Source organism: Aythya ferina (assembly GCF_964211825.1).
Source record: "Aythya ferina genome assembly, chromosome: 1".
NCBI classification, from domain to species: Eukaryota; Metazoa; Chordata; class Aves; order Anseriformes; family Anatidae; genus Aythya; species Aythya ferina.
In genome coordinates, this window is record NC_140296.1 from 119,949,880 (window position 1) to 119,966,584 (window position 16,705).

Genomic DNA, 16,705 nt, shown 5'->3' on the forward strand with positions numbered 1-16,705 from the left:
AAGGAACATCTTTGAAAGATTCCTTCCTTACACTACCAAACTTTTTTTTTTTTTTTTTTTTCAAAATTTCAGTCTCAAAGCTGGAGAAAGTCATCCTCTTTTCCTCTCCAGTTTCTGCTCCTGACCTCCAGCACCAAAGGCCAGCCCTGCACCCAGCACACTCTGCTTCCAGCCACTGTGGAATTTCTCACCCTGGCACCACATGCCCAGCTGTGCTCATGGAAGTGGAAAATCTGACAGCATTGTCTGAAAGACACAGCTTGGGATAATTGTTCCTCGTAGTTCCTCTGTCAGTGAACATTATCATATTCCTCTCACAGGAAGGCTACTAAACCTTTCATATTCCTCAGCTCCCAGCCACAGAACTCCTCTTTGCCTTTAATGTAATAGTTATATATGCTGGAAAGTGAGAAAAGGTTTTAAAATTTTGTGCAGATTAGAGATAAAATGTCCATAATGGTATTTGCTTTAATAATTTCTTTGTATGGCATAAACAAGGGAAAAGGAAGAAAAGCAAAAAGTATCTACGTTTATGTAACATAGGATGGATGTCCTTCATGCCTGTAAAATTCTTATTTTAGAAATACAATATATAGGTTTCCCTTGTTTTAATGCAGGACAGAAAACCTCCAACACTTTCACTGTGTAAATTTTGAAAGAAATGCAGAAGGAAAAGCTATGAGCAGCTTGCAGCCAGGTGCACAAGTGGCACAGATCCTTACAAAAGGAAACATTTTCCAGCACAGATCCCTGCTTTGTACCTTCAGTTTGATGAATCCCATGCATCTTATCACACCTTGGTATCTCTATCAACCCCTTGGAAGGCCACTGTCACCATTATGTCACAGCTGCACTTGACCTACAGTGTCTCTTCGCCCAGCCTCCCTGGGAGGCAGAAAGAACTGTTATGCCCAAACTGGCTTCCCTAGGGTCCTCCGGGAGAGCTGTAGCAAAGCAAGGGTAAGAGCCCAGGGTTTATGTATTTCAGGTTAGTACCTGACAACTTAACCCTCCAGTTTCTCTCTCAAATGCATTCTGCAAGTTGATATTCATTTTCTTTAAAGGGACACAACACTGAAAAAAAAGATCTCAATGAAAGTCCTACTCATTCCTGTAAGACAAAGGCTGCCCTTTCTAACATCCCCTCATGATTTTCGTCCCCTTCTTCCTCTTTCCTCTACTCTAACCAGTAATGTTGCAAAAAAAAGGTGATGGCCTTCCATTAGAAAGCTAGCCAACACATAAACATTAATAACACTGGAGACTATCAAACCCGAAGTCATGGCTGGAAGGATATTCTCCCTGCTGCTTCTTCCCATTTCTTTTGCTACAGGTAAGGGTGCAGTTGTTATTCAGAGGAGAATAAACAACATTCCTACATTACCCTGAGAACTTGAATGACAGTTTCTCTGAGCAATTTTCCACCCTCATATTTGTGCACACTGCTGTAATGGCAAGCCTCGTGCTGATCTCATCTTAACACTTTTAGGTGAAAGCTTATGTTAATAGAGCAAATTAAGCTAGGGATTTTCATACCACCTTGGGCTGGTTTCAGGCCAGGCTTGATTTCCCATTTTCGGATGAAATGGAGATTAGTCAAAATCAGAGTCCACTAATCAAAGCCACCGCAGGATTAAACAGGAACCTCTAAGTACCTTTGGTGATCCAAAAAAACACATAAATAGCCGATGCCCAGGTGTAGAAAGCAACGCTGCTGGTAACATAAGTGATATTATTTCTTTTGATGAAGTGAAGCAATATCCACAGTCTTCATCTCTTTCAGTAGCACAAAGAAGTATTCCCTCCACTCGTCTCTACATAGAAGTAGGGCATAGCCTAGCTATTCACATACCAGTATGTTTCTTCCAAGAATTAGTCATGATGTGAGGTGATTAAGAGATACCTTAAAGACCGCAACAGTGCACTGAAAACGTAGGCACACAAAATCCCTAGACATTTTATGAAATTCAGGCCAATATATATATAAAATTTATGCATGCATAATGCATGTATCTAGTGCAATGGATGTCTTTTTCTATATATTTTGTATGTTATGAATTTAAAGAAATAAAAAAACATGAAGTAAATACAAATACATGCACACACAGAGAAAATTATGTGGGCCTTTCTAGCATGAAAAGGAAATTATTAAAAGTTGGATAAACAACAACTGAGGATATGACAGGGGCAGCTGGAGAACCACACTGGGGGACAGAACTTCTAAGTGAATCCACACAAAAAAATGCCTCCCCTGACAATCCGTTGTTCTTCAAAGAGAATAATGATTCTAGAGATGAGTTTGCATTTGTCTTTGGATGTCACAATAAATGCTAAGAAAGCAACTGAATTAGAGTTATTATTTCCTCTGAGCAAAGAAGGATTTGGGTAGGCTGTCAGAACAGCAGCACCAGCGATCCGAGGGCAGATACAAAGCAACGGCAAGTTGGTAGGAATCTGCCCAGGGCCGTGGGAAAGGAAGATGAAAGAGGCCATAGGGCTAGCTGGAGATCTAATAAAGGTAGATGTAAGAACCGCAATTGCAAGACAGCTGTTAAATCACGAGGGAGAGGGACGTAGGAGCATTGTTTGAGAAAGAGATCACAGGAGGCATAATTCCTCTGATTCGGTGACCGCCAGAACACAAACCTCTGGGAGTCAGTGGAGAACGTGTTCCACTGAGGTTCAGACTACTTTGCTGGAATAATTCGGCTGGTCTGGGGGTACTGGGGGCTGTATCCATGTCCCTACCTCATCCATACACTTGCCACCCTGGGAGAGTGAGTGCAGCATGAAGCCCTGGTAACCCCTTTGTGTTCAAGAGTCTTAGCAGTGATATTATGGGCTATCTAATCCTCTCTCTCTAAATGAGTGTGCTGGGCAGAACATAAATCCAGCCCTACCTCTGAGAAACAAGATGCTTTTCCAACTGGCCTGATTGAGTACTTGGCCTGATGATGACTTTCACAGTCAGATGTGCAATCTGCCCTCTGGCTCCTTGTTGGTTTGGACTCATTGCCTAATCTCTAATACCCGACTGCAAGAGATAGAGATTCCTGTTTGACTTTATAAGACAATATGTCACAGACGATAGGTAAGCTGTGTCTTTGCACCTGATGTTTCCACAACAGATCCTTTCCACAGTGCACTCTTCCTTGCAGTATGGAAAATGACAACTGTAAAGGACACAAGAAGTAACCTTTAAAACTGCTGTACAGAAGCAGGAAAAAAAAATCAGAAATTGACCCAAGAAAACAGGGTGCATGCTATCCCACTTGGATTGGCTGCTTTGGGGTGTTAACATCACAATTCAGTGGTACTGTTTCATTATTTGCTAACCTCTATAGCAAATCTGAATGTCTTTGTTTAAGAAGAACGGTCTAAAATGGATTATGGGCTGCATTATGAAAGCATAAAAACATTTATAAAATCCACACCCCTGCCCTCCACGCCCATGCTGTTCTATCAAAATATACAGAAGAAAATATTTACAAGGTATAATCTTCTCAGTTAGGCTTAATTTCCTGTATATATTTTAAATGCAATTTCTCAAGAGCATACACATAAGGAAATCCAAGAAGTGGGAGGGGTCCACACAGACCTGTGCTCCAAATTTTAGATGAGAGCCATGTTATTTTCTTATGTACTGGTTTTGGTCTTTCAGTTTGCCCCATGACAACAGGAAGAAGATAGGAAATGAAGTTCAGACTAAAGCTGAATGAAGGAAAACCCCAGTAGAGTGCAGCTTTTTCTGTATATGAAGTTGCTAACAATTAAGGGGAATTCTGAATCACAGTTTAATTTGGCATTTTCAGAGCTAGGATTACTTCATTTCAAAGACTGAGCTAAGTCTGCAAATTTCAAAGTATCTAGCACGCTATAAAAAACAAGAAAATGGAGCAATCACCAGAAGAAAGAGTCAAGTGCTTAAACTAGGACAAAGTAATAACTGACACGGAACTGGGACTTTCCCCATTTTCACTCTCACAATCCTGTGGTAAACCATTTCACTTTGTCTTTGGTTTAATTTAGGAAAAAAATATTGAAAACTCTCATGCTTGGAATGAGTATATATTAATCTTTTGTTCTGAGTAATAAGGTGCAAAGAAATGTAGTCCTGGCAGGATACTAATTTCTGATGTTGTCAATTAAAAAACTTCTGCTGGTGTTTTGAATGGAAAAATCTCTCAGAAAGTGTTTTTATCGAAGCACCCAGTTCCAAGTCCTGGATTATTAGGTTAAGCTCCATCAGCAGAGAGACCAATATAAATGCTTTTCATACCATCTGCCTCGATGCCTTGACAAAAAAATAAAGACGAGAAAATATGTAGATCCCAAATTCCCCGATTTTAACCTGTTTCCCTTTAATATAAAGCTGGGAATTCAGGTCCTAAAATATAAAATGAAAACCATGATTTCTTTTCTTTTTATCTTTCCTCAAAAACTCGCAGAAAATCCAAAATCTCAGTGTTCCCAGGACTTATTTCTTTTATATTTTGAAATCAGAAAAAAATAAATGTTTTTATCTGATGTTTATCAGGAGGCTCTATATAATTACAAAGGTTCTGATTTCCCTGTTTAAAAACAAATTAGGGTGTTGTACAGGGCCTTGGAATATTAGGAGGCATCTCCAACAGCTAATGATGGAGGACAGTGCCTCAGCAAAGGCATTAGCGATCCATCTGGCCAATTAAAGAGCAACTTAGGCAGAGCCCAATACTATTTCTCAATTATGGTGGCTGTGACATCGAGACTTGAGAAGTAGTGAGATTTAGCGTGAAATAATACCGTGAATCCAAACAGAGAAAAGCAAGGAATAGGTGTTGTAACCCCTCAGCAGAGAGAAATGGGAAAATGCTGTCAGCCAGAGATGTACCTTGACTACCTGCAAGAAAGAGGGCAGGACTTTAAGAAAAATGGCTCAGACATGAAAGTAATACTAACAAAGCCCATCTTCCTGCAGATTGGTGATCAGAGCCTGCAAGCTCTACACAATACGAGTACAATTATTGTAGGTCTCCCCTCCTACAAGAAAGATAAAATTCTCAGTGAGCAAAAGACAGCGTGCTGTGGTTGCTCTGGAGCAAAGCATGTGCTGGCCAGCCAGCCGTCCTCCACTAAGCTTGGTTAAATGATAAGTTCTGCTTGTTTTTGCCCAGCAGTGGCACTAGTTTGAGTTTTCTCTCTTCTCTTTAGACCCCCTTTTTATAGAAAATGAATTATCTTTTCTTTCAGACTTCTCTGAAAATGGTCAGCATGCTCAAAAGTTGTGTATGGTCATGACAGACAGGCATAGAGACAGAGTCCCATAAACTTACATGAGATAATTTGGCAGCAAAGTACAGCAGAAATCTGTGGTGTTTAAAATCTAGAAGCTTAAGTCCATGCCTAGCAAAGAGAAACCAAAGCCTCACTCTTTGCTGCTTCCCTATCCTGACCTCCACGAGCTCTGACTCTGCTATTTCCTCCTGTGGCCATGACTGCAGACACAGCCAAGCAGGATCTGCCATGCCAGAATTTGGACCTGGACAACGTGTAAGATTTCCTAATGCCTTTACATCACAGTATATTTTAAAATATTTTTTTCCATGTCTTGCACCTTCAAAAGCATACAACCTGAACTCATGTGTCCATAAAAGCATTTTTTCCTGTCCCTCCCCACCTGTGCCTGCTTCTGTTCCTTTCTCCCATCTCCCAGCAGTGAAAGGAGAAGGAGTTAAAGATCACGCTGCCTTCCAGACAGCACTTTCTCATGTATGTTACCTCCCTCCGCATGCAAGTGACGCTGCCCTCCCTCCGGATGGTTCCACATATCTGTCCTCTGAAGCTAAAGAGATGGGAATGATTTCCCTCAACATGAAATGCCGTATAAAGAGTGTGGGTGGGAAATATGCAGTGTAATGGAACTGAAACCCCATAAGGGAAATCAACACAGGCAGTTGCTGATACACTATTTACTTGGATAAATCATCCATTTTCCTCCTGGGCAAGATGACTTGAGGTATCACCTACCCAGGATGGCAAGTGCAAATATAAATAATAAATAAATCTATCTGAGGAAGAATTTTGACTGTAATGGGCTTTGTAGAGAAGTAAGTTTCAGTTAAACTTAATCCTTGCTGTCTTCTGTGTCTCCAGCAGCAGAAACATCTGGTCGGTTTTAGATTCCCCTTGGATTCCCAACTTCAAAGGGAGTTATAAAGAATAACAAATACATGTACTGGCACTGAAAAAAAAAATTAGAGCAGCAGGAGAGAATGGTAAAATTGTCCTTATTTGACTGCTAGTGACAGGCGCCACAGGCAGAACTGTGAGAAAAAATCTTAACGGCTCAGGCAAATAAGCTTTTTTTTTTTTTTCCTAATGACTGGCTCTCTCTACTAATGACGCAGAAAATCTATGGGATCTGCCCCATAATGGCAAGAAGCACATGTGCCAAGGAATATGCATGCAAGGGTATGTAGAAAACAGATTTCAAATCAGATATGTACTAAATTAATAGGCAGGAAACCAGGAACTAAGTTTTGTTCCCAGCTCTTTAGCTGAGAGTTCGCCGTGTATGTTGTTGGTTAAATTACAGAGGGCCAAATTTGGGCTCTTTAAGTCAGTAGGACATCGTGAAGTATGGTCATAAACAATGACTACCATACGCACTTGTCAGAACCTATTCCAAAACTCTCAGGAACCGGGGTAAGGGTAAGCAAACAGAGTAACAGACGTCTGCAGCATGACGTCTTTCCTCTGCTACGTGGTGGCTGGAAAGTGAATGGGTGGCCATGCTGCCTTTACGAACGCAGCACTACCTGCAACAGCCTTTGACGTGTTTTTGCCCGTCTGTGCACTGAGCTTCATGCTGATCTTCTGAATCAATGGGCTCGTGGAACCACGTCCCCCACTTGGCTCATAGAGTATCAACAGTCTTCTTTATCAAGTTTTGTTCTTTTACCATTTCAATTGTAGGGCTAATAAAATAAATGTAATGTGAAGGATCTGTGAGGATTCATGAACCTGTGTGAAGCCTCCTACATGCTAAAAATTAATTCTTGTAGGAACACTAAACTTGTTAGTCTTTTCATCAAAACTGTAGTCTCTTAAATGCCTGGCTTCATGTAATGCAAAGACAGATGCCAGAGGGGAAAATTACAGAATAGGCTTTTGCAAATAGTATTAAAACCACAGCTATCCCTCTTCCACCTCCAGTGACAGAGAGTCCACAGAATATAAATATTGAAGGTAGTCACCAAATAAATTCCAGTGATTCCTGAATCAGGGACTGATCAACTCGTGGATATTTGATTGCTATATTTGGCAACTAAATTATTTCTTGCAAATAATTCTTGCAGCTCTGTTACTGGACTTGCAAACATGACTTTTTTTCCTGACCTTATTTTATCTTATGATGTCATGAGGTATGCAGCTTCCCATTGTTTCAGATTCAAAGATATTTCAGGATCTCTTAAATGCCCCACATAGCAGCAAGACTGTATCAAGATTTTGCCACAAATACAGCAGTCTCATATTTATATCAGAATGTTCAGTCATAAGAATCGTAAGTTCTTGTACCATGCAATGTCTGAAGGACTTCTGCAACAGGCTCCTTACTGAAGGACCCTAATCCTAAATTGATTTCTCACTGAACAGTAGAAGACTGAAAATGAAGATGCTCTACAAACTGCTATAGAAGAAGGAATTTAAGCATATGTCTGTGAGACAGAAATCGGCCATTTTTGAAGCTCATACTGCAGTGCTACTAAACAGATGAATCTAGAAAGGGAACCCCAAAAGAACTCGAATTGCACAGCAGAGATGGGACAAATTCCATGTCTGGTGTACCACCACTTTGTGGGAGCTGTTCTGAGATAAACTCGTCCTTCTTGCCCAGGAGCTACCACTGAAAGCAATGATATGTGCAGCAGGGTCTCTAGGGACATCAGACTGTCAGGACCTGTGAAAGACAGTGCTCTCGGATGTACTACAATCCACAACGTACTGATGCAAAATTAACTTTTCTAAAAGTCTTTTACCTCTTAACCTAAAGATCTTTGACTCTTGAAAGGGGGCCTGTCTTAGTACGGCTCTATTACCTGTGTAGCCAATATCCACCCATTGGGAACCTTTTCAGATTAATGCTTACAATCTTAATTGTTCAGTAAAATCATACTTCTAGAGAAAGTAAAGAAGGATTTTGTGAACACAACAGGAAATCCAGGATTCCCAAGAGAGGATTTCTTCACGGGCCACTTTATTTCAAGGTAACATCAGAAATTTTCTAATTTCTGTATCTGCAATCAGAGCTGGCCAGCCTGGGTTGAGGGCAGCATAGGCTGAAATAGCTTGAAAGCCAATTGTGGGTTCTGACTGCATCAACAGTCTGCATGGAGAATCCCCAACACAGACTTGATCCCCACAGCCTGCTAAAGCCAAGGGAAAAAATTTAGATCAGGTTTAATATATGTTACAAAAGAATAGTTCACCTTTTTTTCTACAGGAAATGCTGCCTATAATGAAACACAGTTCATTAGAAAACCAAACAGCCACGGTTCCTGTCTATACCTCTAATATTTACTCCTGCACACTGCAGAAATGACCTTGACTTTCCAAAGACAGACTGGCAAGTATCAGTCTGGAAGTGAAGGCTCAGAGAGATATGTTATAGCCTTCAACTATTACAGATAGCGAAGGAAACAAAAGGCACTGGAAGAGAATGGGGGCAGAATAGCTTTCTCTCTACATCTGTTACAAGTTTTTAATGATACAAATCTTTCCAGTTAAATCATATCTCTGAGTTTGGTGTGTTATTTATTAAAGAGAGCAGCACAACAAAGGGACATAGACAATCCATCCTGGGACAGCAGCTAACAAACACTTCAGTTGCATAGCAGCATTTCACCAAGTACCTTTATAAATTTTTCTTCACGTCTTGTTTATAGCACGTTACATTCTCCTGTAACTAGAGCTGGTAGACCAGATCCGGCATGGTCTATCAGTTTCTTGAGTACCTTTCCTGTCCTCTTATGTGTCTGTAAGCATTCAGGCACAGTGCAGCAATTCAATATAACCATTATAAAGGCAGTTCAACTCCTGGCCAGCCCTCAGCATGCACATATACATTTGCAAAGCATTAATGGTATGTTAAGCTAAAAAAACCCATCCCAATAATACTAGCCAGCTAGGCAAGATCTACAGATGCTTTCTGTTTGCTTGGGATATTTTACTGCTTACATTATTATTATCTTTGTGATGTGTGATGCTCTACCAGCATGCAAGGAATATTGTGTGTCCCACATACACAACAAACTTTTTCAGAAATTTATTTATAGAGTGTGGTGGCAGAGTTTTTTTTTTTTAAAAAAAAAAAAAAAAAAAAAAGAAAAGCCTAAAAATATCATTATTCCAGCTCTTCACATTCAAGACCAGTGCAAAAATATATTCTTCAGATTAAATCAGCCTTCTTAAGACTAAATTCAATATATACTGATACGGCAGGTTACATGCTTAGTCACGTAAAAAATTCTGATGAATAGAGGAGACAGCTGTTAGACAAAGCATATATTCCTGCCTGTCTCATCACTGGTCTGTGACTGAGAAATATCGAAGCAACTACACTATTATCCCTAGAATGAGTATTTGTTTAAAAGCAGCTTTTCTGTATGATAAAATACCCCTTACCAAGTCTGAAAAACAGAAACAAAAGGTTAGGTGGTCAAACAAATGGAAAATCTTTTCATTTCTTGTTTTTTGTCACCTTGTGTTTACCTCAGACTTGAGCACAAACTCCAAAGTAGAGCTGCAGGATGCGTTTCTTCTGCAGGGGTGATCAGATGCTGACTGTTCTATCCCTAACTTACAAAAGTCCCAGTGACAATATTTCTAAGCCAAAGGACATTGCTGTATCTAGCCAAATTCAAGGAAGCCAGATGAGAATAACCAAGGTATCGTGTGAGCAGGGAAGTACTGCAGCCCTTGTTGGAAAAGCGGGGATCCACACATTGCTGAGACAAGTTCAGGTCCTTTACATTTCACGTGAAACAGTGCCTCCAGCAACAGCTCAATCCTTAACTACGTGTTTTGCTTTTAATCTTTACCCTCAGCCCTACTGCTCAAAAATACCCCCTTTAAATTCATGTTGTTCTTTTGTAGAGTGCTCCCACGGAGCTGGGTTTATGCCAGTCCTGAGGAACTTAAGATCAGCCAAAACCATAACCTAAAGTAGTATGCCTCCGAGGCACACCATATTGTGGCCCCGGACAAGAACGCTGCCAGAAGAACTGTAGTATTTAAGCATACCAACCCCACATGAGAAAGAGGAACGGAGCAGAAAAAACATCCAAGACATTAAGAAGAGAAATCAAGAGTATTTTGGATGTTACACAGGATGAGGAAAGACAGCAACAACCAGAAGTGCTCTAATAAGGGAAGGTCCCTTTCAGATCAAACCTAAGAAGCAACAAATTGAATACACTAATATTAACTACATACGTTTCACAGACACACCATGATGTTGCAAACAATGGTGCCATGACAGGCACCCAAAACTGAGGAAATTTGATCTGTAAGCACTCCACAGTGAAGGAAGCCAGTAGAATTGAAATGGTATCAAAGGCTTCTCAATCTGCAGAGCAGAAAGAACATATCTCCAGGGGGGACCTACACGTAGATGCAGAGACAGACACTATCTCTGTAACAGTCGATCAGAAAGTCCCATTATAAAATCCCAAATAATCCAAGGGACCATTTTTGTAATTTTATGAACATCCACAGAGAGTTAAATCAACAACAGAAGCATTTAAAAAACAGTGGTGTATTTGAAGTCCATTGCTGTGAGTGACATCAATACAAGACCTCAGCAAAGTTTAAGGGTCCACATCTATTTTAATATTTTTGTTGTTTTAATAGAATATGAGAGATTTACTTTTTTTTTTTTTTTAATGGGTTTAGTAGAATTCTGATGATATGCTCCCCTAAACGTCACCTAGAAGAGCCCAAACACAATCCCATATTTCTGCTTTACAGGATAGCTACAGACTTTGAAATTTGCTTTTGTTTCACAGTTGAATTAAACAGTGTATGGCAAAGTTGCCCATGAAACAAATATAAAAAATGATTTCAATCAACTGAATGTTTTGTTTTGACAAAATAATTTTGTTTTGATTGTTGCTTTCAGTTTTGATTTAAATTTTATATTAGAACATAGAGCACATTTTTGAAAGAAAAGTTTGAAACAAGCATTTCTATTCCACAAATGTAAAAAAGCTTTACCTGTAAATATAGATAATGAAAATAAATTGAGTCTTAGGAGTGTGTGTGTGCATTTTATATATATATACAATCATATATATGTATGTATGTATGTATATATATATATATATACAATGAGCCAGTATTTCAATCAGAAGAGAATTCCACTAGATTATTATTTTTATTATAATTATTTTTACTAATTCTAGTCCTCGCCTTCCATACTCTTTAGTGAACCTCAGCAGCTTGTAATACCTCTGGAATTCTATCAATATATCAGTGACAATCTAATTATTATTAATAATCTAGGTGGTATGTTGTTCCTGTCTACTCCTTAGACTGGTGGAGCTTACTGATGTATGAAAAGTAAAAAGCTTTTCATACAATCATTTATGTAGCAACTAGCACAAGTCTTGTTGGGTCAAGTGTTCTTCATTACCATTGTCATTTGGTCTGTTCCTTTAAATTTAACTTATAGATAAATAGAAGTACAGTTGAGATTTGTAGATGCTTAAGCACCCAAGAATTCTTTTTTCTTGAACCACTAAGATTCTTGCTCACTGCTCACACATTTCCAAACGAGTAAAATGCAAAATACCATGAAGACAATGCAAGCTTGACTGAAACTGCAAGATGAGTCCTGACCTAAAGCAGGAGGAATTCAAATTAGGATTCACCTAAATCAGGTAGCAGCAAGAGCCCCAGCATATGAAAGTATTCACTTAGGAAGACCAGAAGGGGAGCTGAGGTATGGCTTGGCCTGTAAACATGACATCATTCCCAGTGATTGGCACCCCCTGGATATTTCAATGTTGAGATGCTTTTGAGAAGTGGTTGCCTCCTGTGCCATTTGGTGAAGGGCTTTTTGTGACATGGACGGAATCTCATTAAGAATCAAATAATTTGTTTGTTATAAAGCGCATTTTTAAATGCAGTGCTTGGAGCAGAAATCCAAGGATTCAAGCAATTAATTGTACTGTTTAGTCCCCCATGAAAGCACTTTCTAACTTGAACCTACCTACTGGAACATCAGATGCCACACTTTGCAAAGCAGAGACGAGGAAAGTCTTGGGGAGGGCTGCTGGGATCACCTCTCCTGTGGTTTTTTGAAGTATTAGATTTGGGGAGCAATGTATGGGAAGAGAGTGGGGGGCAAAATAAAAAGAGTTTGGATTGCATATCTTTACAAACAGGTCATTACCATATGAGAGAAATACAAAGGCTTGTTCAAATGCCTGAACTACAATTACCTCTGTCACTTCTCTAACAGAGCTTTCCCCACTGCACACCAAGCGGACTATTGAATGTGCCTTCTGCATACTGGGCCCACGGGCTGACAGCTTCCACAATCTGAAATGAATTGAATGCGCTCTCCTTCACCCTGCATATTTCTTCAGCTAAGATTGTCTGTAACCCCTTCCCAGCAGTAAGATTTCAGAGCCTAGCTGCCCTGCCTGAGGAAGATGACCGACTCACTTATTCTTCACCTTCACAAAACAAAAACACCGATTTAGAAAATAGAGAAAACTGAAAATATCAAAAAGCACCTCTGTGCCTCAGCATCCTCAGCACAAGTTCCTTATGCTTAGATCAACATTATGTGAAAAAATTCCCCTTTCCTACACACATTGCCTTTTCCAAATGAGGGACTGTCGGTTCTCTACTACCAGCTTTCCTCTCCCTTGTCTGGTCTTAAACTTACTGAAAAAATAAAAATAAAATGAAGAAAAACCTCCCTCTGCTAAATTTAATACCTCCCCTCTCCTCTCTCAGCTTCCTTTGTGTCTCCCTTCACGCCTCTCAGGCTTTGGTGTTTTTAAGACCCTGTGCTGATACCTGATCACTTCGTTCTTTTTTTTCTTTCTTCCTTTTTTGTTTTTATTTTTTTTTCCTTTTCTGTTTGCTTAAAACTCCAGCCCCCAAAAGAGAATTTGGAGAAAACCAGCTTTCTCTAGTTACCCCATTGTTCTTCTCAGGCAAGATCTATTTCAGATGTTTCTATTTCAAATATTTAATGACAGACCTATTCATACAAAGATATGCCAACACCACTCCCCTGTCTCTTTGGCATGATGTAGAGCACAGAAAAAGATTGTCACAAGATAAAAGGATTCAGTTAGTCAATAAAATCAAGTTCAAACTTATAAACAGTACGTAGCAGATTCCATACATCATCACAACTTCCCCAGTAAAAGTCTGACAACAGCATTTTTCAAGGGAGACCCCATGGGACAAGCACATCCACTTAGTGCTACCACAGTAGATCCTCACTGGCTTCCTTTCCAATAGGACCCAAAGAGAAGCCGAAAAGTGTAAACTTACTTTTGGGGTCTTGTCTTCACTGCAATGCCACTCAAAAGTAATGTGCTAATGTTGCACCCAGCACAACTCCCACCCACAAACAGAAGTCTCTTGCTCAAATTAAATGCTATTTTAACTTGACTCTTTGGCCTAAAAAAAAAAAAAAAAGATTCGAAGTGGCAGCCCATGTGTTGTAGTTACTAGTGTTAGTAATGCAGTGGGAACTCAGCAGTTATCCTGCTATGGGTTTAAAGAGCTGATCTAAGGCCTTGCCTTGCATCTGGGATCTAGACTAAAAATTCCATGCACAACCCTTATACCCAGTTATCTACATGAAGCTCACAGAGATAGCAGGTGACAGTCTGACATTAATGATCTGCTTCTCCTCTCTTCAGTCTCTACAGTACATTGCTGACAATGAATACCTCTTATTTATAGAAGAAACTAATGCCTACCAAATCAATTTAAGACACAGAACTCTTACAAGCATCAGTCCATAACACTTTTGTGATAAAATTATTCAACACATGTAAAACTCTGCTGGTTTTAAGTAATTTTACTCACTACTTGTGCCTATCCAGGCTATAATTGTTAATGAGGAGGGCCTCTTGCAAATACCTTAGGAGTCTCTCTGTGAAACAGCCCAGTTACACCTATAAACCAACTTTCACATGAACACATCATGATCAGATTTCAGCTCCATGTGAACTGCAAGACTTATTATATACACGGACAAAAGAATTTTAAGGCACATTGTGGTGTGTGAAAGCGGGCTAAAGTGTCCATATAGACAACGTATCTGTGGCAAATCCAACCTCTTGCATCTTGACCATTACCTATATAAAGCCTCTCTTCACTCTAATAAGCTGGCACAAGATGACTAAACTCGAATATGGACAACTAAAACAAACCAACACAAAAGCTGCCATATTGTCATCTGAACATCTCATGCACCAGTTTATTTACATTCTCCAGGGCTATAACCCCAGCTGGTAGTTTTGATTAGTAGTGAATGTGCTCACACAACAAATTGGACCTTCTCCTTCTTGGGCATAAGCAATCCCTTCCACAGATGACTGTGGAATACGAAGAAGCAAATTTGGGGGACATTGGGCAGGCAGTTTTGTCACATCACATATCTGAAAAACTACCATCGCTGTCTGGCTCACAAGAGGATTTGGCAGCAAGTCAGACTATTTTGACTATCTGGAGGACTCTTCCCCACTGCCAGAGTAGCAAGATACAGGCATCATAGAAGCTTATAACAGAGCATAAAGTAATGTTATTTAGAAGTGAATACAAAATTGTGAACCACAAGGCCAGCTGCAGGGGCTGTCTTTTGCTAATAGGTTTCAAGCCAAAGCACAGGATAACATGGCAAGCATCATCAGAGCATGTACGTATCTACTCTTTTTCTGTTATCATGCAAGGGCAGCTTTGCCCACTATAGCCATTAGCAAATGCCTTACTGTAAAACTACAAGTGTAGCAGGGTTTTAACAGCCTTTTTCCTCTAGCTGCTCTGGGATTTTTCCTTTCTTGGCTGTAACCAGTTGCAACCAGTTGTGAATAAGTCGTTATCCCTCTGTGCAACTCACAGCAACTAAAAGAAACCAATGTCATTATGCAAGTTTCAAAAAAAAAAAAAGAAAAAAAAAGTTTTGTTTTATGGTTAATTATCCATGGTCTATTTACAAAATAAATCAACTCATTGTGCACCACCAGGATTTGAGGCCTCATTTGAACTTTGCTTTTCATTAATCACTTTAAAAATAAATGCTAACTAGATTTTCTTTATTTCCTTTTTGGTTTATTACTTGCATCTGGGTATAAATTATAAAAATGGTGAAAGAACAAAGTATGGATTATTCACCCTCAGTTTCATGACTTACATGATCTCAGTCTTGTCTTTCTCCATGTGCCTAAACAGATGCACAGTCCAAAAATTCCAACATTCTGTAAGAAATGCAATCACAAGATTGAAATATTTTTTAAACTCAAACTTTGACGTGCTCAAAAAAATAAAAAGGAATTCTTGAAAAGCTTCCCTTAAGAAACAAAAAGCTGGGCAAATATTTACAAATATATTTAAGCTGTTCTAAGAGGCAAATAAAATTACTCATGTAGATACCTAAGTAATACACAAATGTTTGTGAGCTCTGAGTGCAAGGCTCTTTTGTTTAGACAAAATCTACTTGCAGGCAGGCTAGAGAAGGCAGAAAATGGATATCTGATTTTTGCAGTGCTTACAATTTATAAAAGAAACCAGAAATATTTTTTTTTCTGAAAATGTTTTAATTATATAAGATGTTTAGATCTTGTCGACATGTGATGACAGAGAACTACCGAATTTCTGAAAACTAGCCAATCGAGAAGCAAAAGGACATTCTTAGCTGCTCTGTTAAAAACTAACTTTATTAACACTTATTTCACTTCAGCAGAGAGTAAAACATATATTTGCATAAAGCTGAAATTCCCCTCATCTCCAACTAAGACAGTTGGAGCTACGTATTTGTTTCGATTACAGGCTGCCTGTTCAAGTAAGACAAAATAAGAAAGGCTGACAAACAGCTGAAACAAGAAAAACATATATAACACTGAGATGTTAAAAAACTGCCCACAAACTCTTTTTTTCTTTTTTTTTTTTTTTTTTTGGTCATATACAGTCACCCTTAAGAATTCTTTCTCCTTGCTATGAGGAACAGAAAGTCACAGTTCTCCAAGTTCTCCATGCAATCACTAGTGAAATGCTATGGAAAAAGCTGTGCTGTCAGTAGGTCAAAAACTGTCGTTCTGCTGCTCTCAGGAATTAAACTACAACATTTAGCTTCAAAGCTCCTGAGCTGGGTGCAACTATAAAGACGACTGAACACAGCCGATAGATATTTTTTAGAAACTGAGATGAAGAGCTGAAGCTAAGACATTAGATCATTAATACTACATATTGTTACTAATAGGAGCTCAGGAAGGTAATTTTTGCTTGCCTGTTGGTGTGAAATAGAATCAGAGACATTTGAAAAGTTAAAGAAATCCACTGCCTCCTCCTCCACTTTGCAGATAGCTGAGTCGCTTCAACTTTCATTTCCAAAAGTAAATTAGCTCCTACTTAAATGAAAGTAAAAAATTTAAAGCTGCCTCCACCTGACTGCAAAGTACTGCAGCCAGGCTGG

The 16,705-nt window shown here is 39.3% G+C and overlaps 1 protein-coding gene across 34 annotated transcripts in view; it reads right to left on the bottom strand.

The window, feature by feature from the left end:
- Positions 1-16,705, bottom strand: part of ZBTB20 (zinc finger and BTB domain containing 20) — a 457,627-nt gene that overhangs the window by 221,088 nt on the left and 219,834 nt on the right. For 5 of the 34 annotated variants that reach the window (XR_014688578.1, XM_084506519.1, XM_084506522.1 and 2 more), the window contains one exon: positions 15,428-15,491. The exons of the other annotated variants lie outside the window; for them this stretch is intronic. The gene's annotated coding sequence lies outside the window, so the exon portion shown is untranslated. The remainder of the gene's footprint in view (positions 1-15,427; positions 15,492-16,705) is intronic. 34 annotated transcript variants of the gene reach the window in all.